Here is a 23,468-nt window from a genome sequence, read left to right on the forward strand (position 1 = left end):
AGAGATAAAACAATAATAACAACTCACCTTGAGGGCATGCTTTGTGTCAGGCTCTTGAGTAAGTGATGTATAAGTTGCAATACAACCCTAAGAAAAATCCTAAGATGTGGTTAATATTAGTACCCTCACTTGGCATATGAAGAACCAGAGGTGGAGAGGGTTACACAGCTGGCTCTAGGTCATCCCAGTGGGCAGTGGCTAAACCATGATTCGAGCCTTGGTGGTCTGTTTCCCAAGCCCTCACCCTTACTCATTATGTATAGCGTAAACGTAGGTGTATAATTTTTAGCTTAATTTATTTTTTTTAAGTTCCTGGGCTGAAATAAAACCAGGAAGGTTCATAATTCTTACATGAATTTCCAAACTAATTATTTTATTTATTTCTAACATTAGGTTTCTTTTAGACTTTTATCAGGCAAAAAGCAAGAAATTTTATAAGGATTTATAAACTCACAGAATGTTGCAGCTGGAGTGAGGGATCTCAGCGATGCCCTTTCCCTATGGTCTGGTTGTGTAGACTTAGGTTGTGATTTTAGACCTTGGCTGGTTGAGGTTGATTTAGATTTCTGTTCTGATCTCTATTCCAGTCTCTCAGTCTGTGACATTTAGTCATCCTTACTGGTTTGTTAGATTGATATCTTAGTGTTCTTCTCTAGTGGGTAGGGGAATCCTTCAGTTTCTATTTCCACTCCATCAGAATGCACTTATCATCAAGGACACAGCCTGGGATAGAACATAACTGCCAGACACACTCATATTATTTGACAAAAATATTGCATACATGGTGCTGTAGGACTCCCGGCAGAGTGCTGTGATCACGGTTTTTACCAGAGACCTCAGTCTGTCCTCGCCCAAACATTTCTTTTTTATTTTTATAGTTAGTGACTGTGCACTTTTTGTGTAGGCAGGCTCCATCTGGTGTAGTCCGATGAAAGTTGATGGTTATTTTTATGTCGTCAGCAATCATATTTTTTGGTTCCATTTTTAGAACATCTCTTGCAGGAATTTTGAATACATTTTTAAAAAATTTCTCTTTTTTAACTTGTCACCAAATTCCAGCAAAGTTTTTCAGTGCCAACCTCACCTGAGAATTAATCACTGCCTAAACAAAAGGTTATTTCACCATACTAATCCTTTTGGATGGCTTTGTATAACTGAGTAGTTAGTTAGAAGCTACTTCTGATTCTATATTTCAAGATAAATGCTTTCTGGACTCTAGGCCTTTGAACTTTTTCCCCCTCTCCTTTTCTTTCTTTCTTTCTTTTTCTTTTTTTTAAACTAATATGATACTTGCTTGGTACAATGCTTGAAGTGGGTCTGGGTTGCTCTTGGCTCTATGCCTGCCTCCTGTACACAGTTTTTTTTTTTTGGCTGCGCCTTATGGCTCGCGGGGTCTTAGTTCCCCAACCAAGGATTAAACCCATGCTCTCGGCAGTGAAAGCGCGGAGTCCTAACCACTGGACCACCAGAGAATTCCCTCTATGATTGCCTCAACACTGGGAATTACCCTGTGTTCTACTGAGTTCCACAGCTGTCTGTCTTAGCCACCACTCAAAGCCACTTTAACATTCTCACCATGCTTCTGGAAATGCTTTCTTCAGTCTCAAATGACCTGTCTTCATTCTTTCAATCTCTGTAAAATTTGATACTGTTAACTGTACTCTCCTTGAGGTTTTCTTATTTGATTTCCATAGTAAACATTATCTACTATATTACTCTGCTTTTGTTTTTTTTTGTTTTTTTTGGTCTCCTTCTTTGGTTTCTTAACTTCCAGTTTCCTACAAGTACTAAGTGAACCACATGACATAGTTGCTTCTATGATTCAAAAGCTCAAACTTCTATGATTCAAACACTAGAGATAATGTTGTATCTCTAGTCCTCCTCTCCATTCTTTTCTTCCTCAATGGATGCTTTCTCTTTTGGTGACTTTATTTACTCTAAAGAATTCACTGATTAGCTCTGGGTTCATGCAGTCCAAGTTCATATCTCTAGGTCCAACATCACTCATGATATTTCCATCTCTTTTAGGACCTCTCCATTTTGAGATTTTACTAGAACTGCAGATTCAGATTCGACCTCTGATTCCTTCCCTCCACGGCACCCCTACCCCAGCTGTCCTTCTCTACATCTTTCCCTTCTCTGTTACCGCCATTACTATTTTCCAGTTTCCTGAGTTTGAAACACTGAAACCGTTCTCTGACCTCTCTTTCCTTTATACTCAAGAGGATATCAGTTACCAAATTTTATGGATTTTATCCCTTAAATGTCTTTGTACCTCTTCCTACCCCTCTCCTTTTTTCATTCTTTTTGCCATCATACCACTTCAAACCTGTACTATTTCAATAGCATTTTAAAGTCTATTCTTTACAATGTGGATAACTTTGTATAAATTTATCTTCTGAAGCATAACACAGAGAATCCCTCTTCTCTGCTTGGAAACCTAATTATTCATTGTGTTCAAAATTAAACATAATACTTAGCCAGATATTTGAAGTCTTCCACAATCTGACCCCAATTTACCTTTTTGCTTTCCCTCCTGCAGTCTGCTTCCTGTATCTTATACTTCATTTACACTATTGCTTTTTGTTAGTCCTTGATCTATATTTGCTTTGTATATCTTTTACTCATGCTGTCCTCCATAACTGGAGTCTTTGGCTCCAGTTGTAATAAACCTGCCCACCTTTCCATCTTTTATTATGCCTTTATTGATTCTCTTAAAATAATGTTATCTACCCTCATTTGAACCCTATAGCATTTTCTGGTTTTTCTGTTGTGCTTTTCCTACTTAGTTCTGTTTATTTGCATTTGTCGGTCTGCCATCTATCTATCTATCTCTGCCTAACTACCTATCTCTAGCCTAGAAGCTTGAAAAATGTAGACACATGGTTTTCTTTCTGATCATTTCCCTCCAGCACATGCATGTACTCAGAGAAGGTATTCAGTAAATATTTGGTGGATGCATAGATGAATCAATGTGTTTTGCTCCTTTTCCAGCACTTGGTTTCCCTTACATACAGTTTCTTATATTAAAAAATTATTGTTTGGTGGAAAGAGAAAAAGATTTGGAATCTGATAGAGCTAGATTTAGATCCTAGACTTACTAGTTATGTGATCTTGGACAAATTATGTAATTTCACTGAGCCTTTACTTTCTCATCTGTAAATTGGGGGCAATCATACCTAGTGCTTACTGTGACATTTGAATGAAGTATATGTGAAAGACCTTGGCAAAGAGGAAGAGTGAGTAAAAGTTTTATTTTTTCTACTCTCTCTTTCTTCCATTCTTTCTTCCTTTTTTCTCTATTATCATATATTAAATAACAATGCAAGTGTTATTTAATCATATTTTGTTATTTACATTTTGTTACTGTGTGTCTCATCTCCCCAGCTAATGTCAAGTTCCTTAAGGGAAGTAAGAGTTTTCACATTCATAACAGAAGTTAAGATTAGGCTCTACATAAGAGAGTCGCTCAACACATATTCATTGAATAAATGAGTTTCACCTCTTTACTCAGTTGACATTCTTTCCATTCAATGACTTTCTTATATTGGCTGCTTTTCCATCCTTTCCTCTGTTTGGTTGCTTTCCTCTTGTTCTTCACACATCTTCCAAATGCCCGCTCTTATGCTCTTAAGGTGACCTTTCTTCCTGAACCTTACTGTACACAGTCTTAAATCTTTCTTTCTCCAAATTGCCTGCACTAGAGCACCTCTTGTCAGCAGGACCAGAAAAAAGCACAATAGGGAGTCTTTTTGTTGGATTTAACACTGAGTCAAATATATCTCACAAACTTTGGTTTCTCTCAACACTTGCCTAGTCATTCCTTCTCTTTGGTGTTAGAAGACAGCGTGCTTGCAATGGCTTCTCTTAATAGGAAGGGCTGTACATTTAGGGATTGGAGCAGTAACTTCATTGTCTGTAAAGGTTGATTATGAATCTAATTATTTCTAATTTTTTGTTTGTGCTTAAGGACATTTTAGAAAATAAGACATCCTTGATGACATCCTGATAGTGATGGAAAACAGAGAATGCTACTGAAATTAACAAGCAGGCAAATCTAGCCTTATTTGTGCTTCTGGTTTAATTATACTAAGTGATTTATATGTCTGTTTTTTTTTTAAAGCAAAGTCATTACACTAAGGTGATGAATTTGGTGAATTTATGTTAGCATGACATCATCTTAATATTATGTTTCAGTTGGTCTGAATATCATCTTTGCTTTGAGGTTTTCTTGGTTAAGCCATGTTAATTTATTAACCTTACCTTTGCCTAAATTCTTTGAATCTCCTTATTGTGACTTCAAACAACTTAGGTAGTTTGTATAAGTATAAAAGTTGGAATTCATGAAAATGCTGGTTATTGTCTGGGTGGTTGCATTTTGTCTTTCTGTAGAGTATTTGTTTGTTCTAATCACTGATGATTTTAAGTCCTTTAGGAGACCCAAGAAGAAGCACCCCTCTTCTCTGCCCAAGTTTTAAATAAATTAAGAAGTAAGACAGAAATAAATATTATGGTGACCAAGATATTACCTCTATTCTGACAATGTACTGGGGAATGTAGCTTGTATCTGCAGACAAGAGGACTTCTTAACACTCACCTCCAGAATTAAGTAGGCTTCCCAGTCCCAGGCAACACGGCATGGACACACCTCCCCTGGAGGAGCAGAGCAGAATTTGTCAGGCTCTCTAGGAGAAACTGGGTCTCTAGAGAAAAGATGCTAAGCTACACATGCCAGTTTTCTTCCAGAATGATCAGTCAGATAAGTCACTTCCCCTCTGAAGCGGAGAGAGGCGAGAAGTAATGTACCTGGTGGAGTATTTTCTACCTGGAAGGAAACAACCTGGTGTGGGGAATAGACATTCTCCAATAGTGTTAATCATCTTGTGATAATTTGGTGGTTAGAAAAAATGGTATGAACAGTTATAATGGATTTATCTTGACATATTTAATAAAAGAAATAGCTGAGATTTCAGATAATACTTTGCATTTAAAAGCTGCCTAAAAATTTTTTTTTCATGTATTTGATGTGCAAATTACGGTGACATCTAGTCACACATTGGCAATTACACAAATGATTCCCAATGTGGTCCTACAATAGGTATCACTGTTTTATCTTATGTCTTAATGATAAACCACTGTAGCATCTAGCCTGTTACAATATCAATATTCATCACCACCAACACATCATAAGTTATTACTTCCCCCAGGCACTGGCAAATAACTATTTCTAACACTGTACAAGAGACTAATTCAAATGAGATTATATTTGGAAAGATTTTCCTACTGATCTCTCTGAAGCTGCTGGTTTGCATACTTGATTGAACAAAACCAAAATTTGTCTGTCATAATTTCAAGTTGGTGTACTACAGAAATAGTCAATTCCATTTTGTATAGTCATGGAACTGCACTGAGGACAAATAGTTCTTTGAATTGAAAGTATTGAAATATACCAATATTCTAACCACAGATTTTTCATGCCCTCTCATACAGAAAATAAATGTCAGTAATATTCAACAGTGATTAAGTCATAGAAGAGAAACAGTTGTGATGTTCAGGATGGGAAAGCAATTTACACTATACAAATATTAAATATTAAATTATAGCCATCAAAGCTTAGAATAAAGCTACATAAGTAACTCTTTAATAAAATACCTATAACACAGCCTAGAAGACCATAACACTACATAAGTGTCTATTATATAAGAACTAAATAAAAATAATGGATTCTGTAGGAGTAGGATTTCAAGCAAAAATGGTACAGTAGATTCTAATGGGTTGTATACATTTATCTCTTTTCTGTAAATACAATTTGTAAATGCAGAATGTGGTGTGATTCTTTGTTTTGCTTGTTTATTCTTTTTATATCTGAGATAAATTATAAATATTAGTAGATTAAAACTTGGAAGTACTATTGCTTGCATGCTCAAAGATGAAAAAAAAACCCTAACATCTAAATTATAACGCATTGTTATTCATTCAGTTTGCATAGACACTGATCATCTAAAGTAACTCCTATATTTTAAATTTTATTGGTAATATATGCATCAAAACTCTGACTAATAGTGTATAAAATATAGTAAGAAATATGACACATTATGTGCATTATAGAAGAGATCCAAAGAAAATATTAATAACATTTTCTCCACAAAGGTTGCCCTTTGAAATTCCTCAATTATTTCAAGGCTTTTATGCTATGATGGTTATTTCCACAAAAGTTCTTTTGCTCTGTCACCATAATGTCAAACACTTTATTAAGGTAAAGTAAGCATTTACACTATGAATATTGTACTTTTATTTTCTATTTTGTGATCTCAGGTCTTTCATCATAAAAACCATATATCATATTAGGTTTTGTTATTTCCATGCTTCACATTCTGAAGTGGCTCCTATTAGCTTTTGGAATAATTACAGAGCCTAGAGTTATTTATTGCTGTGTAACAAATTATCCCAAAATTTAGAGGCTTAAACAACAATAAATATTTGTGATCTCACACAGTTTCTCTGGGTGAGGAATTTGGGAACAGTTTGGCGGGTTCTGCCTTGGGAATCTCTCATGAAGTTGCTGTGAATATATCAGCCAGGGCTACAGGCATGTGAAGGCTTGACTGGAGAGTTCTCTTCCAAGATGGCTCTCTCAAGTGGATGGCGAGTTGGTGCTACCTGTTGGCTGGACCCCTCAGTTCCTTACCACGTGGATTTTTTTTCATAGGGCGACTTGATTGTCCCCAAGACATGACAGCTGATTCCCCCAGAGTGAGAAATTCAAGAGAGAAACCAAGGTGGAAACTGCAGTGTCTTTCAAACTTTGTCTTGGAAGTCACTCATTGTCACTTCAAGCATATTTTATTGGTCACAGGCCAGTCATAGTTCAGTGTGGGAAGATTCTACACAAGGAGTGACTAGCAAAAGGTGAGACTCAGTAGGAGCCATCTTGGAGTTTGGCTATCACAATTTACAAATGTGTGTTTTGGTTAAAAGTATTGAATTGGGTTAGAGGATCGTATTTATGTGCCTAACCATTTCACTGACTCTTTGCAACCTCTAATTTCTAGCCTTCTTTAAAATCTCAAACACTTATTTCTTTTAGTCCCCAGGGGCATATCATATGGGCTGATGAAGCTATATTCTGTTCTAGTGCCTTCTGTTGATGTCTACTGCCTGGAGGTGGAGTGGGGTTGAAGCTGGTTAAGGCTGGTGCCTCCATTGCTATGGCTTCATGTTTTAACCTACTCAGTTTGAGATCCATGCCTATGCTCTGGTTTCCAAGCGCTCCCAAAATTATAAGCTCTCAAGCTGCTAAAATAAAGATGAACTCCATGAAATCCTTCTTATTTTAAATTTGTACCAATTTCCACCCAAGAATAGAAAAAAGTTTCTATTTGCATCTCTGAATTATATACTTTATTCCTAAGTACCCAAAAAGTATGCTCTTATGTCTCACAGGGCTCAGACCTTGATCCACAGGCTGAGCTTTACCATAATATGTACCACCGTACTTTAGAAACAGTGTTGTCTTGCCTGTTTCATTTTATACTCAGCTAGAATATCTCAAGAAAATAAAGTATTTAAATTATTAGGAATTTTTCCTTTCAATTCATCAGACCAGTCTGAATCCCAGCTTTAGGCTCAAACCAGCCGTCTGCCACGATCTGCATAACATGGCATGTGTTAAACATATGTATCCCCAGTACTTTTAGTAGCTGTGTAAATAATATTTGTTGGAAAAATATTGAACTTAGAAGATTGTTAACCTATATGCTCATTAAATATATGTTGAGAAATATCCAGATTTGGTTCTGTATGTTTTGGAATTATTTATTGCAAACATCTGTCAAGGTATCTTTGGTACTTTAATGGAATAATTCAACTCAAAATGGGCAGTGTGAAACTCAGGAGAAGCACTCTGGCATATCCTTCCCAAATACGGATAATTGATTTTCCTACATTTTATGTAAAGTGCTATGTAACTGTAGATTCAACGCTCTTCTTCCCTCTTCCAACCAGCTGCATCTACTAAACTCCTATCCTATAGAATTTCAGGAACTGTAGTGCTTAAGTTCTTCTGAGAAGTTTTTTTCATAAGCTGTGGAATATGTCTGAGAAAACAAATAACAACATCTGAATTTCAGATTTAAATTAACATTAGCCAACTTAGTCAATATCTATTCTTTTAAATAGACATTTTAATGAATTATAAAATCCTAGAGGAAAGAGTTTTTGAAAGATTGAAATTATGTGTTACTTAAATGTTTAAAAGAACTCCATTATCAAACCATCTAGGCATGATATTCTCTTTATAAAAAGATGTTTGAACTACTGAAGAACTCTTTAGTAGTTTTAGAATAATTCAAGTTTTATGCTTCTTTAATCAGTTTTGGCAAGTTAAATATTTTTCAAGAAATTTGTTTCTTTTGGATCGCTGTTGTGTTTGTGGTTATGTACCTTTTTCATTTCTAGTACTTTTTATTGCCTTCTCCCTTTTTTCTTCATCAATCTAGTAAGACATCTGTGTGTTTTATTAAATTTAAATTGTTTTGGCTTTGTTGATTCTTTGTATTTTATTTTTACCTTCAATTTAATTAATAATTGTTCTTGTCTTTAACATCACCTTACAAGTTTATTCTTTTTTCCTTAAGTTGGATATTTAGCTTATAGATGTTCAGGCTTTCTTTTTTAATATAAGCAATAGATGACTAAATTTCCCATTTTGTAATGCTTTCTTTTTTATTCTATATATTTGATATGGAATATTTTAAAAATTGTTTAATTCTAAGTATTTCTTCATTTCCGTTAAAATTTTTGTGTTATGCATGAATTATTTTGAAATACGTTTTAAAATTTCTGAACTGTGAGATATAAAAATCATTAAATTTTTGTTATTGATTGCTAACTGATTGTATTTTGTTTGGAAATGTGGTCTGTGTGATATCTGATCTTTGAATTTTGCTGAGATTTGTTTTGTAGCATAATACATGGTCAATTTGTAAAATTTTCAGTGCATGTTAGAAGAGAATATGTATTCTCTAATTGCTGTATGGAGGGTTCAATATAAGTCCATTAAATCACGTTTTAATTTTATTATTCAAATATTCTATTTCTTTGTTAATGTTTGGTGTCTGCGTGACCTATCAATAAATAGCAGAGGGATGTTAAAATCTCATACTATGATAGTGGGTTTCTTAATTTCTCCCTCTAGTTCTATCAGACTTTATTTATATATTTTGAATCTATCTCATTTGATGCATTGTGCCAACTTGAAGATCATTGTATTTACCTGGAGAACTTAATGTTTGTCATTATGTAGTTATTCTCTTTGTTCCTAATATTATTTTCTCACTTAAAATCTATTTGTCTAGAATTCATACCCATTCTAGCTTTCTTTTGGTTAGTTTTGTCTGATATATACTTTTACACCCTATTACTTCCAACCTTACTGTATTCTTGCACATGTCTCTTGCAAACACACATCTTTGATTTTATTTTTCTGTCAGTTTTCTATCTTCTATCTAACAATTATTGTACTATGTAAGATCAACATATTACATTTATATTATGATCTGATTCTCCCACTTTTTTGTGTGTTTTCTATTACATAGTTTTTCCTTTTTTTTCTTCTTTCTTTACTTTTTTGGGAAGGGGGGATGAGGGTGATTGTATTTTATTCATTTGTTTCTTTCACTTTTCTATCTCTCCTCTACCTCTCCATTTGGTTTATAATTTATGCTTTCAATACCTATTCTTTTAGTGGCTATCCTTGAAGTATCACTGTTTCAAGTAAAATTTAAAAACCTAGCAACTGTACAGCTAATCAATGTCTTAGTCATCTCCCGTATGATAAAAATTCTTAAAACATTTTAACTAAGGTCAATGTTTTCTTAGTTACATGGGATTGTTGTTGAGTATTCTGGTTTATTTTTATTTTTTATAAATTTATTTATTTTTGGCTACATTGGGTCTTCATTGCTGCACAGGCTTTCTCTAGTTGTGGTGAGCAGGGGCTACTCTTCATTGTGGTGCACAGGCTTCTCACTGCAGTGGCTTCTCTTGTTGTGGAGCAGGGGCTCAAGGCGCACAAGCTTCAGTAGTTGTGGCACGCGGGCTCAGTAGTTGTGGCTTGCAGGCTCTAGAGCGCAGGCTCAGTAGTTGTGGCACATGGCGTTAGTTGCTCCGTGACATGTGGGATCTTCCCAGACCAGGGCTCCAACCATGTCCCCTGCATTGGCAGGTGGATTCTTAACCACTGCACCACCAGGGAAGTCCTCTGGTTCTCTTTTTAACCCCATAAAGTAGACAATAATATTTTTATTATTTTATATAAACAGTGTTTGTTTAGATTGGATGTGTGTTGATCAGTTTCTTTTTTCACCGTTCTTTCTTGTCTCAGATATTTCTTTTGAGGTCATTTCTGGAGGCAGGTTCATTTTCCTTGAAGTACAACCTTTAGAAGTTTTTTGAAGGTATATAGAAGATATGCTCTCTCAATTTTTTTTTCCTTCTATTTTTAAATCCTTGTGACATTTGTCTTTCAATTACAATTTTTAGTCCATTTGTACTTATGTAATTATGAATGTATGCATGTTTAAATCTGTCATTTTGCTACAAACTAGCTTTTTATTTGTCTAATATTTTCTAAGTTCTTTTTTTCCTCCTCTTTGCTTTCCTTTGGATAAATAAAATATTTTTGTATTTTATTTTTTCCCACTCTATTTCTTTGTTGGTTATACATACTTTTATTCTTTCAGTGATCACCCTAGAGCAGTGGTCCCCAACCTTTTTGGCACCAGGGACTGGTTTTATGGAAGACAATTTTCCCATGGACTAGGGGGTGGGGGATGGTTCAGGATGATTCAAGCACATTACATTTATTGTGCACTTTATTTCTATTATTATTACATTGTAATATATAATGAAATAATTATACAACTTGCCATAATGCAGAATCAGTGGGAGCCCTGAGCTTGTTTTCCTGCAACTAGATGGTTCCATCTGGGGGTGGTGGGAGACAGTGACACCCGACGTGTGTTGCTTATGTCCAGTCTACTCCGTAAGATGTAGCTTAATTGTCACTTGCCACTTACTGATAGGGTTTTTTTTTTTGTTTGTTTTTTGTTTTTAAGAAGCACTGGTGGGCACTAAGGAGGCTTGGTTTCTTTTTTTTTTTCTTAATTTTATTTATTTATTTATTTATTTGTTTGTTTGTTTATGGCTGTGTTGGGTCTTCGTTTCTGTGCGAGGGTTTTCTCTAGTTGCGGCAAGTGGGGGCCACTCTTCATCGCGGTGCGCAGGCCTCTCACTATCGCGGCCTCTCTTGTTGCGGAGCACAGGCTCCAGACGCGCAGGCTCAGTAGCTGTGGCTCACGGGCCTAGTTGCTCCGTGGCATGTGGGAACCTCCCAGACCAGGGCTCGAACCCGTGTCCTCTGCATTGGCAGGCAGATTCTCAACCACTGCGCCACCGGGGAAGCCCACTGATAGTGTTTTGATATAAGTTTGCAAGCAGTTGATTTATTACTGTCTCTGTGCAGTCAGACCTCTCTGCTAATGATGATCTGTATTTGCAGCTGGTCCCCAGCACTAGCATCACCGCCTCAGCTCCACCTCAGATCATCAGGCGTTAGATTCTCATAAGGAGCGCGCAACCTAGATCCCTCACATGCGCAGTTCACAGTTGGCTTCGAGCTCCTATGAAAATCTAATGCCACTGCTTATCTGACAGGAGGCAGAGCTCAGGTGGTAATGTGAGCAATGGGGAGCGGATGTTAATACAGATGAAGCTTCACTTGCTTGCCCACCTCTCACCTCCTGCTGTGTGGCCCAGTTCCTAACAGGTCACGGACCAGTACCGGTCCATTGCCTGGGGGTTGGGGACCCCTGCCCTAGAGAGTAAAACACATCACTGACTTATCAGAGTCTACCTTTAATTAATATTGCCAACACTTTACAAGACCTTTATAGCTTTTAACTCCATTTACTCCTTATTTTTGTCATAACTTAAATTCCACATATGTGTTAAACCAAAAAGATAATATAATTATTGTTTTATTTTAAAACAACTTTATCAAGGTATAATTGGCATACAATAAAGTACATATATTTAAGTATAATTGGCATACAATAAAGTACATATATTTAAGTGTATAGTTTTGACATATGTATACATCTGTGAAACCATCACCACAATCAAGATTAAAGTTTCTCCATGAGCTTTTGTAATCCCTTTCTCTTATCCCTTCAAACCTCTGGGCAACCACTGTTCTGCTTAATTTACATTTTCTAGAAATTTATATAAGTGAAATCATACAGTATGTACATATGTAACTGCTGTTAAATTTATCTATTGGTTATTAATTTCAGTTATTATTTTTTAGTTCCAGACCGTCCAGTTGATTTCAAAAAATAGATTCCAGTTCTTTGATAAAATTCATAATCTTTTAATCTATTTCTCGAACATATTAATTATAGTTATTTTGACTTCTATGTGCATCATTAATGAGTTTATATTATATATTTTTTTCTATTGGGTTTTCAGTAATTTTTCTTGTCTTGTTGTCCTGTGTGCTTATTTATTTATTTTTTTTATTGAACATCAAGGATAATATATGAAGAATTACAGAGGTTCATGATGATATAATCTTTCCTAGGGAAAATTTAATTTTCTTCTGGAATGCACATAGAAAATGAGTTTCAGGCTTTGTTTGGGCTGGTCTGTTTCTGGTTTGCCCTCACTGTTGTGTTATAGCCCTTAATGTACCACATCTGAAATCCTAGACTTCATTCAGAGTTCCTGGTGTATCCTGAATTGGTGTATCCTGAATTCCAATTTTTGTTTCCTCAACATCATGAGACTGCTAAAACCTATGCTTAGGGTTTTTCTCTTAGTTATTCTTTGCTTGGTATTACCTCTCGCCTACATAGTTTAGGTGTCAGCAAATACTCTATAGGAAATTGTGTTAGAATTTTGGGCTTACTTTCGGAGTTTCCCTTTTTCTGGTAGTTGGTCCCTTGTGTCCTTGTGGCATTGGTAGCCCAGAATTCCAATTTCTGTCTCTCTCACCCAGTGAGACTGCTTCAAATTATAAGCCACAGTTTTCCATATGGTCTCTGAAAATCAGCAAATCTCCCAAGGGGAAAAAGCAGCAATAAATGAGAACTTATCTAAATGCATTTTTCTTTCAAGGATCTTGGCCTTCAATCTTGGCTGCCTTGTTTGTTCTTTGGTGCCTTCAAATAGCTGCCTTTGTTACAATAGACACTTTTGCTAGGTTTACAATTCTAGGTTGACAGTTATTTCCTCTCAGCACTTTGAAACACTGTTTTATGACATCCACTGTTACAGTTAGGATATCTTCTATGGGTATGTTGTTGTTACTTTGAAGAAATCTGCCTTTACTGACTGGTTTTAAGATCTTCTCTTTGTCTTTTTACATAAGTGAGCCCTCCAATTACTCCAGTTTACTTCTTGGAGAGAATTTCCTGGCTTCAATGCAGGAAGAGGGAAATCAGGCAGAGCCTGGTGTCTTCTTGAATTGAAGAGACAGAGTTTGGTGTGTGGGGAGGGCAAGACAGATAGATTTCACAGGGCAGAATACTGGAGAGGAGAGAGGAACACAGCAAAATAACTCCAAAGATTTTTCAGATCTCCCTTGAGTCTTCAATTGAGTCATGATCAGCACATGCATGTGAGGAAACCACCCAAGGTGGGGAAGGAACCATTCAAAAGGAGCAGGGGTAAAGTCCTTGGCTCTCACACAGGGCCAGGAATAGTTTGTGTCCCCACAAGTCAGAGGAAAAATCTGGAATTTATGGTGCATCAGGTAGAGTACTCAGAACGACGGTAGTGGGACAAAATTAGCCCTAGATTAAAGGCTTCTTTGATCCTACCTAACAAAGTCTAAAAGCAAGACTCAATAGGATCAAACTGTTCACAAGTAACTTAAATGCATCTCAGAACAAAACTCAGAAGTACTAATAGGAATACAAAAATATCTAGCACCCAAGAAGATGAAAATTCATAATGTTTGGAATTCATTAAAAACTTATCAGGCATGCAAAGATGCAGGAATATATGACCCATGATGGAAGAAAAATTAATCAATAGAACAAAGCCAGAAATGACACTGTTGACATAATTAGTAGACAAAGGTATCAGAAATTATTACTGTAATTCATATGTTTAAGAAGGTAGAGGAGGTGGGGTGGGGATGGTGGTGTGCTGAATTGGGCGATTGGGATTGACAGGTATACACTGATGTGTATAAAATTGGTGACTGAAAAGAACCTGCAGTACAAACAAACAAACAAACAAAAAAAAACAACTAATACTAAAAAAAAAAAAAAAAAGAATGAAATACTGACATGCACTACAGCATGGCTGAACCTTGAAAGCATTGTCTCACTGAAAGAAGTCAGACACGACAGGCCACGTATTGAATGATTCCATTTCTATGAAATGACCCAAAGAGGTAAATCCATGGAGACAGAAAGCAGAGCAGTGGTGACCAGGGACTGGGGTGACAGGAATGAGGAATGACTGCTTATGGGGGGGTGGGATTATCTCTTGTGTTGATGAAAATGTTCTAAAATTGGTTCTGGTGTTGGTTGCACAAGTCTGTGAATATACTAAAAGCCAGTGAATTGTGTACTTTAAATGGGAGAATTGTGTGATATATTATCTCAATAAAGTGGTTTATAAAAAAAAAAAGAAGGTAGAGGAATGCTAACATGTGTTAAGACAGCAGATTTTAAATACTTTATATTTGGTAATTCCAATATCTGAAGTACTTGTATGGTCTAAATATTTTATTTGCTGTTTTTGTCAACTCTCACTCATAGTAACATTTCTTTTTGTGTTTGGTGAGTATTAATTTTGAACTAATAATTTAATAATATAATCTGTGGGAATTCTGAGGATTTAAATTAGGCTTGTTTTCTTCTAGAATGTATTTGGGTTTGCCAAGTTTGGAATCCAGGAGACACTATTCTTTTAGGACAACTTTAGACTCTTTGGAGGATCGTGATTTACTGTGGAGACTCAGGTTCAGTTCCTAGTATGCAGTACCTCCAGGTTTAGTTTTATTTCATTTTCTTAGTGCTCTTATGGGCCTTTGGCCCTAAAGTAACCCTAGATTTTAAATTTGCTCACTAGTACCCTTTAAATTTTAGCTTACTATACTTCTTGCTTCCTGCTCCTTTGCAATACATGAAAATGTACATTTGTTGTATTTTCAAAATTATATTTATATTATATTTACATTATATTATATTTATAGAATATAACACTTGACAGGCACATAGTAGGTGTTCAACAAATGTGTAAAATGAATCTTTTTGTTGTGAAAATATTACCAACAAAATTAAGAATTTTCCATATAAGCTACTATCATAAACATCAAAATCTGTTTTTACTTTCGAGTATGCCTTGTAATCTTTTTCTTGATAACTGGACACGATGTACCAGGTATACATAGGCCTTTAGTAATATGGTGGTAAGAAGTGGGGGAAGAGGAGGCATTCTATAGTCCTATGATTAGGCCTCAGTGTTTTAGTGAGCCTATGCCTCTGGACTGTGAACTTACACGTGCTTCTTAGTTCCCCCACGGTTCTCTAAGGTGGGAGAGGATGGTTAGAGAGGGCTAGAGTTGGGTATTTCTTTTCCTCCATATCACTTAGGTTCTGATTGAAATTCAGCAAGTTAGGTCTGGTGAAGTAGCTTCTCCTGAGGGCAGTCCTTGTTAAGAAGAATAGTTTCTATATAGGGGCAGGACAGGAATAAAGACGCAGACGTAGAGAATGGACTTGAGGACACAGGGAGGGGGAAGGGTAAGCTGGGACGAAGTGAGAGAGTAGTATTGACATATATACACTACCAAATGTAAAATAGATAGCTAGTGGGAAGCAGCTGCATAGCACAGGGAGATCATCTCGGTGCTTTGTGACCACCTAGAGGGGTGGGATAGGGAGGGTGGGAGGGAGACGCAAGAGGGAGGAGATATGGGGATATATGTATATGTATAGCTGATTCACTTTGTTATACAGCAGAAACTGACACACCATTGTAAAGCAATAATTAAAAAAAAAAAAAAGAAGAATAGAGTGTTCTGACACATTTTAAAATGAGCCCCCCTCCTACCTCTCCTATGGCTAGGTTTCTCTGGAGTTTTTAATTTAAGTCTTGTACACACTAAGCCCTCCAGCAATTTGTTAATTACAGTTCAAGTCTTCCTATGCCAGCACTGGTTCCCAAGGCAGTTTTTTTTCGTGAGTTTCTGCTGCAGTCAGCTGTGACTCCCTGTATTCGCCTGCCTGCCTCTCTAATCGTGGGGGCAGTGGTTTGACTTCACCTCTGTTACAGAAAAGTTATGATTTCTTAGAAAAGTTATGGATTTTTCAGTCTGTTCAGATATATGTGGAACTGGGAACCTGTTATGAATTTTTAATATCTTTATTTAGTAAATCTATAAATGGAATAGGCAGAGAAAACAACAAGTTTGCAAATACAAGGAACCAGTCTGAGTTAGAGGACTTGTGGAAAGCTGTGAATGAAAGCCAAGTTCAGGATAGCAGGAAGGAGTCATGTATACATGGATACAGATGATAGGATACTGGAAATGTGGGTGACATGGCAGAATTTTGGCCTGGTTTTGCCTTGCCAGTATTTACGGTTGTGGGAGGACCATTCCCTCCTGTCCCATCTCCATCTGTGATCAGGGAGCCAGTGTCCAAGCCTTGTGATTGACCAGGATTGCTTGAAACCATGGATCAGCCTTCAAGGGATTAGTTTTGACAGCTTAACCTTTCTTTTTCAGTTGGATCAGTAGAATGCCCAACACTAAATAAAAACCTATTTTAAAAGTATAAGTATTGGGCTTTCCTGGTGGCACAGTGGTTGAGAATCTGCCTGCCAATGCAGGGGACACGGGTTCGAGCCCTGGTCTGGGAAGATCCCATATGCCGCGGAGCAACTGAGCCCGTGAGCCACAATTACTGAGCCTGCGCATCTGGAGCCTGTGCTCCGCAACAAGAGAGGCTGCGATAATGAGAGGCCCGCGCACCGTGATGAAGAATGGCCCCCACTTGCCACAACTAGAGAAAGCCCTCGCACAGAAACGAAGACCCAACACAGCCATAAATAATAAATAAATAAATTTTAAAAAAAGTATAGGTATTATTATTTTTCAAAGCTGGTATCCATATAATAATGATGATGTAAAAATTTAATAATAATAGTGATGATATTAATGTTTAAAAACAGGAAGCTATACTTTCTATCCCATCGCCCATTTCAAAATACAAAATTGTGATAGTAACAACCTGTATCATTTCCAAAAATATTTTATTTTTTACTTTTTTTTTGACGGGTTTTGACTCCAGAAATGCTGTTTAATATGATTCCACTTAGTAGATACCTAGGAAAAAAGAACAAATTGATTTCATCAAAATTATAGACTTTTATAATATTATATGTGTGCATGAATTAAGTGTGCTGCTAAATCTTATCTTACAATCTTATCCTAGGCTACAAGCTAAGATGTAATGTTAATTTAATATTCATTTTCTTCAATAGCTCCTTTCTCCTTAAAAGGAAAAGTAACAGATAATAATAAGTGAATGCCTTTTATTTCCTTTTGGAGTTATGTTTTTTCCTCTTGAGCAATAATAAGCAATTTAAATCAATTAATTCTAAGAATGATCTAATGGAAATAGCCATATTATAATAGTAAAATATAATATTTGGACTTTCTCAATGAAATGGAAGATTTATTCCTGTTTTTCCTGGGGAGAATAATTTATGTCAATATTTGTTTATTTAGTGGATACATATTTTACTCAAAATTATTGTAATACATACATTTTTTAAAAATTGACATTAAACCCTAGATCTGAAAATACTATAGTTTTTGCTGTTTCTAACCATGGTCTTATTTTCCTTTCTTTCTAGAACCTTTTGAAATACATATTATAATGCATATTTTTAGTATCATATGCAATTATATTTCAACTCTCCATATTTGATTTTCTGTCGAACTCAGTGAATCACAAACATTTTCTGTGTAAGCACCTACTTCTAATAAGGGATAATAGCCATCTGTTCAATGTTTTAAAATTCTCTTTGTACACTGAAATAACAAGATTTGATCTGAATATTAATGAAATGGTGCCCTTATGGTATAAAAGTTTCATCATTTTATACTTATTATATAAAGCCATGTTTGTCTAACTAGAATATCCTTCATCCCTAATGATATTCTGGTGTGTTTTGTTAGATAATTTTCTTTGTTGGTGTCCCATGCATGGAATGATTCTCTTATTTTAGTTACTTTTATTTTATTGACATTTTAAAATTAGTAAATCTTAAAAAATATCATGTTCTTATAAACTATAATTTATACAAATCCATCATGAATTCTTCATATACTAATTTTAGTCTGATTGGAAGTAAAGTTCAATTAATTTTCAAGTGCTCTGATCCAATTTCACTTTATACTTTACTCTTCTAGATATAAGAAACAGGACATATCAATTGTCACATATTCTAATATTTAAAATGTTAAATGTTAACTTTAAAGAATCTTGTCAGTGTGTTACTTTGGGTTCATTTTATATATTAGGCATATGATGACAGATAAGACATAAGAAAGAATACTGTTTCTCTTAACGGGTAAGACTAATTTCTTTTTTTAAAAAATAAAAGTGTTTTGAGTTAGCAGACTTTGAGCTAGTCTCTCACCAATACAACAAACCCTACAATCCTCAAATTTGACTGGATCATAAAAATCATGTAATCCAACCCATTACACTTGGCTTCAGTAGTGCCCATTCCTCCTTGTTTGCCCTGAAGGGAACTTACTACCTCCTGAGAGAATCGATCCTATAAGCTCTTCTGACGATTACTCCAATATATGAAATATTTAACAGTGGGGATGATTTCCTAGAGGAGATCATCTCTGACTTACATTTTAAGGCCCACAGGAAATATAGGTGTTAGTTGAGTGATGGGAGAAGAAGAGTATCTCAGGCAGAGGGTCAGCATTAACATAGGAATCTGCAATCTGTTTAGTGTTTATGCAACTAGAGTGAAAGGTAGGGAGTGGTGAGAGAGGAAAGATAGCGTGGGTCAACTCAAGCAATGCCTTGTATACCATGATAAGGAACTTGAATTTTATACTGTAGGAGAAGAGTGATCATTGAAAGATTTAAAGTGAAGGGACGATGTGACCATATTTATATTTTAGTTAGATTTATTGGGGGTAGATTGAGATGGGAAAAGAGGCTGGAGTAAGGAAGACCAGTTAGGTTGTTGCAACAGTCCCATTTAAGAGACAATGGGAATCCAAATTATGGGAGAAGAGCATGCATGGAAGTTTATAAAATAATAAGACTGTTGATTGAAATGGAAGGTGTGGAGGAATCAAGAATCAAGAATGAATCTAACCTTTAGTTATTTTGAAAATGATAAGATGGTAAAGTCAGAAGTAGGGGTGGATTTAGGGACGGAAAAGGTCAGATTGGAAATGTGGGTATACTGTGTGTTGGGATGAGAGGTGGAAAATTTGAATTCTTTTCTGTATACTGAGTTTGAATTGGCAGTAGGACATCGAAGAGGACAGTGGGTAAGTGGCTCTTCCAGTCTGAAGATCAGGAGGAAAAGTCTATGCTGGAGATATTGGATGTTAAACCCACAGATTGAGTGAGACTGTTACTGAACCCAGGTCTGGCTGCTCGCCGCTGGAAAGCCAGTTCTTGAGAGACAAGTGTTGGTAGGAAAGGAAAGGTTGCTTTATTTCGGAGGGTGGCAACCAGGGGGTAGGGCAGATGCCTGTCCAAAGACTGACTCCCCCCTTGACAATCAGGGGGCAAGAGCTTTTATAGACAGAGGGAGGGGGCTACATGCAGAAACAATATAGTCAGCTCTGACAGTCATCTTGAAATTGGTCATCGGTGGTCTGACCAGCGTCGTCTTGGTTGTTATAAGTACAGTTAATCTTTAGTTCCAGGGTTTGTTCCCATTTCTTTGAGGCCAGTTCTCGGAATTGTGGCAGCTTATGTCATGGCTTCAATTTCATGGCTTCAATTTGGTCATCATGTAGTCATCCTCCTCCACTTGGTGGGGGCTTCAGTATCTGCAAAACAGCTCATGGAATATGGCTCAGAATACTATCTGTAGACCTTAAGGAGGAACTAAAGGTCCTTGACTATGCTTAATGATTAAACTATTATTATTCGGTCTCCTTTGATTGTTTTCCTTTGTTTCTGCATTTTCTCACTTCTCTGATTAACTTTTTTTAATTTTTGGCTGTGTTGGGTCTTCGTTGCTGCACGTGGACTTTCTCTAGTTGTGGCAAGCGGGGGCTACTCTTTGTTGTGGTGTGCAGGCTTCTCATTGCGGTGGCTTCTCTTTGTTGTGGAGCATGGGCTCTAGGCACGTGGGCTTCAGTAGTTGCAGCATGTGGGTTCAGTAGTTGTGGCTCATGAGCTCTAGAGCGCAGGTTCAGTAGTTGTGGTACATGGGCTTAGCTGCTCCATGGCATGTGGGATCCTCCCGGACCAGGGCTCGAACCCGTGTCCTCTGCATTGGCAGGCAGATTCTTAACCACTGCACCACCAGGGAAGCCCTCTCTGATTAAACTTATTCTCTGGCTAAAGTTTTTCCACAGGCGAAAGGCAGGCTGAGGACATGGGGGGGGCAAGGACCATAGGGTCCTGCTCCATTTCAAGACCACGTAGTGGTATGACAAAGAGAAAGACTGAGGGCAGACCATGGGGAACATTATCGTTTATGTGACAAGCAGAAGAGATGCCCCCAAAGTGATAAGAATAAACAAAGTGGAAAAAGCACAAGGAGTATTTGGTGTTAGGGAAGCCAAAGAAGTAGAGTGTCAAAAAGGACAGAGTGGATACTGCAGTGTCAGATGCAGCCAAAATGTCCTGTAAGTTAAAGGCCAGTATATTTCTATTGCGTTTGGCAATGGTGGGGGCCATTAACATTTGCCAGAACAATTTCAGTAGAGTGTTTGCATTGCAAGTAAGATCTCAGTGAGTGGGGCTGATGAAGATTACTCTCTCTTGAAGTCTGGATGAGAAGGAAAGTTGAATGGATGGTAGTTCAAGGATATGAGGTCAAGAAAGCCTTGTTTATAGGATGGACCTAAGAGGCTTTAGAGGCAGAGGGAAGAGAACCCGGAGAGTGGGAGAGATTGGAAACACAAAGGAGAGAAAGAATGGATGATGAAGCAAGGCACCAAGAGAGAGGAGGGTATGTTTTTAAAAAGGCACACATGGTCTCTTTTGCGGGAGGAACACAAAGAAAAACAGAAGAAGAAAGTAAGAATAACAGAGAAAGTAGATAAGTGGATGAATGTGAGTGGGAAGAATGTTGAAGGAAATCATATTTAGTAGTAGCAACATTTTCTTGAGGTTGAGACTAAGGTCATATTCTGAGAGTGAAAGAGGCTTAGTAGGAGTTTTGAGATGAAATTTGAAATGGATGTATTAATGTGCAGTGCTGTGGTAGCAGCTGAAGTTGGGGATCATGATTATGTAGTAGCTTATCAACCCATTTGTGTAGCTTTTTCCACAGTTTACTGAAATTGGAGAAAACAAATTGTAGCTCTGAATCAGAGTTGGGGTTTTGAAGGGCAAGTATAAAATAAACCTGGGGTGCACAAGAAACAAGGGTGCTGCGGAAAAGAAAGTCTGATAAGGAAACAGGAGCTTCATGCTGAGTAGGAGGGAATAGATCTCAGGAGGTAGTTAATTTATGGGGAGAAAATGAGGAGGAGGCAAAGCTTGAAGAACTGCAGGGCTCCACGGGGCTCACAGGGCGGGTGCAGTAGGCACCAGATTTACAGAGACAGAGGGCTTTTAGTCATACAGTGGAATATTGTTTGTTCATTTGTTTGTGTGTCCCTTCCTTTTTAATCCATTGGACAAATATTTATTTATTTAAGACATTCTATGTGTCAGTGCCATGGGGACACCAGTGGTGAGGAAGACAAATATGGCCTCACCGTGTTGCAGCTTGTAGACAGGTGTGGTGCATGCACAGTAGACAACAAACTATACAGTCTTGGGCATTAGGTCTTTGAGATTGAGTGGTCTGAGTGATGACTACATCATTGCCAACAAGATGTGTTTTCCTGCATATTTTACTTGTAGAATTTTTCTTTTGGAGGACTTGAGGACAGGTCTTAATTTTCCTTCTAGAATCTGCCCATCAGGATTTCATCCAATATAAATATTTTACCATGTGTTTTGCTGAGTACTAGGGACATAAAAAAGAAAAAGAAGTAAAGATTCCACTTGGGCCATTTTTTTTTTTTTAATTTTTAATTATTTATTTATTTATTTATTTATGGCTGTGTTGAGTCTTCGTTTCTGTGCGAGAGCTTTCTCTAGTTGTGGCAAGTGGGGGCCACTCTTCATCGCGGTGCACGGGCCTCTCACTATCGCGGCCTCTCTTGTTGCGGATCACAGGCTCCAGATGTGCAGGCTCAGTAATTGTGGCTCACGGGCCCAGTTGCTCTGCGGCATGTGGGATCTTCCCAGACCAGGGCTCGAACCCGTGTCCCCTGCATTAGCAGGCAGATTCTCAACCACTGCGCACTTGGACCATTTTTAACCCCATTTTTTCTTACCTTCTCAGGGCTTTTTATTCACTGGTCATCTTGTATCTGGTAAGACAATGCTAGCTGCAGTAATAAAACCCTACAAAACATAGAATGACTACATCTCAATTGAATTTCTCACTCATTTAAGCCCAAAACATGGCAGGCACCTCTGTTCCAAGCAGTGATTCAAGGACCCAGGGACCTTTCATCTTAGGGCTCTACATTTTTCAACTTGTTTGCCATACTTGCCTTGCATTTGTGGATCAATGTAGCGCTAGGGAACTAATTTCATCTGGCTCTAGGAGTGGAGCATGTGACATAGACTTAGCTAATCATTGCTTTTCATAACTCCGGCTATGGTGTTTGGTTCAGGACCCAAACAAGCCCAACTGGAGTTAATCACATGACTTCTCAAGAAATCCTAGGGCAAAAGTAGCATGCTTTCCTCCCAGACAAAAATGAAGACACATTCGTCAGGATTGCTACAGTCATTTTAGGATTACAAAGAGTATGTATGAATGTGCTGGAGGAGCTGGCTAAAATGGGACTCCACCCTGAAGAAACAGAGCTGGGAAATGGAGATAAATCAAACCTTGGTCATATTGTTTGAGTGCTGGATGAAGCCTTTCTTGAAATCATATTATTGTTTAGTTAAACTAAATCTACGTTATTTTCTAAACATTTATAGTAAGGAGAAAACTATTTTTTGTTCAGGGAACAAATATCCTTGTTAGGAAATATGAGAAGCCTATAGACTTATAGTTTAAGCTGGTATTAGTTTTTTGTTTGTTTTATTTTTCATTTTTGTTTTTTAATTTAAAAATGATATTTATTTAACTTATATCTTTTGTAACACCATTTT

The 23,468-nt window shown here is 37.0% G+C and overlaps 1 protein-coding gene across 12 annotated transcripts in view; it reads left to right on the plus strand.

Moving 5' to 3' along the window:
• TMEM117 (transmembrane protein 117) overlaps positions 1–23,468 on the plus strand; it is a 528,035-nt gene that overhangs the window by 66,730 nt on the left and 437,837 nt on the right. The window contains exon 2 of one of the 12 annotated variants that reach the window (XM_059935707.1): positions 6,710–6,909. The exons of 10 other annotated variants lie outside the window; for them this stretch is intronic. The gene's annotated coding sequence lies outside the window, so the exon portion shown is untranslated. Of the gene's footprint in view, positions 1–6,709; positions 6,910–23,468 lie in introns of those variants that run through there. One more of the 12 variants, XM_059935711.1, reaches the window with a different exon arrangement.

The sequence above is a fragment of the Balaenoptera ricei genome, chromosome 10 (genome assembly GCF_028023285.1).
Source record: "Balaenoptera ricei isolate mBalRic1 chromosome 10, mBalRic1.hap2, whole genome shotgun sequence".
NCBI classification, from domain to species: Eukaryota; Metazoa; Chordata; class Mammalia; order Artiodactyla; family Balaenopteridae; genus Balaenoptera; species Balaenoptera ricei.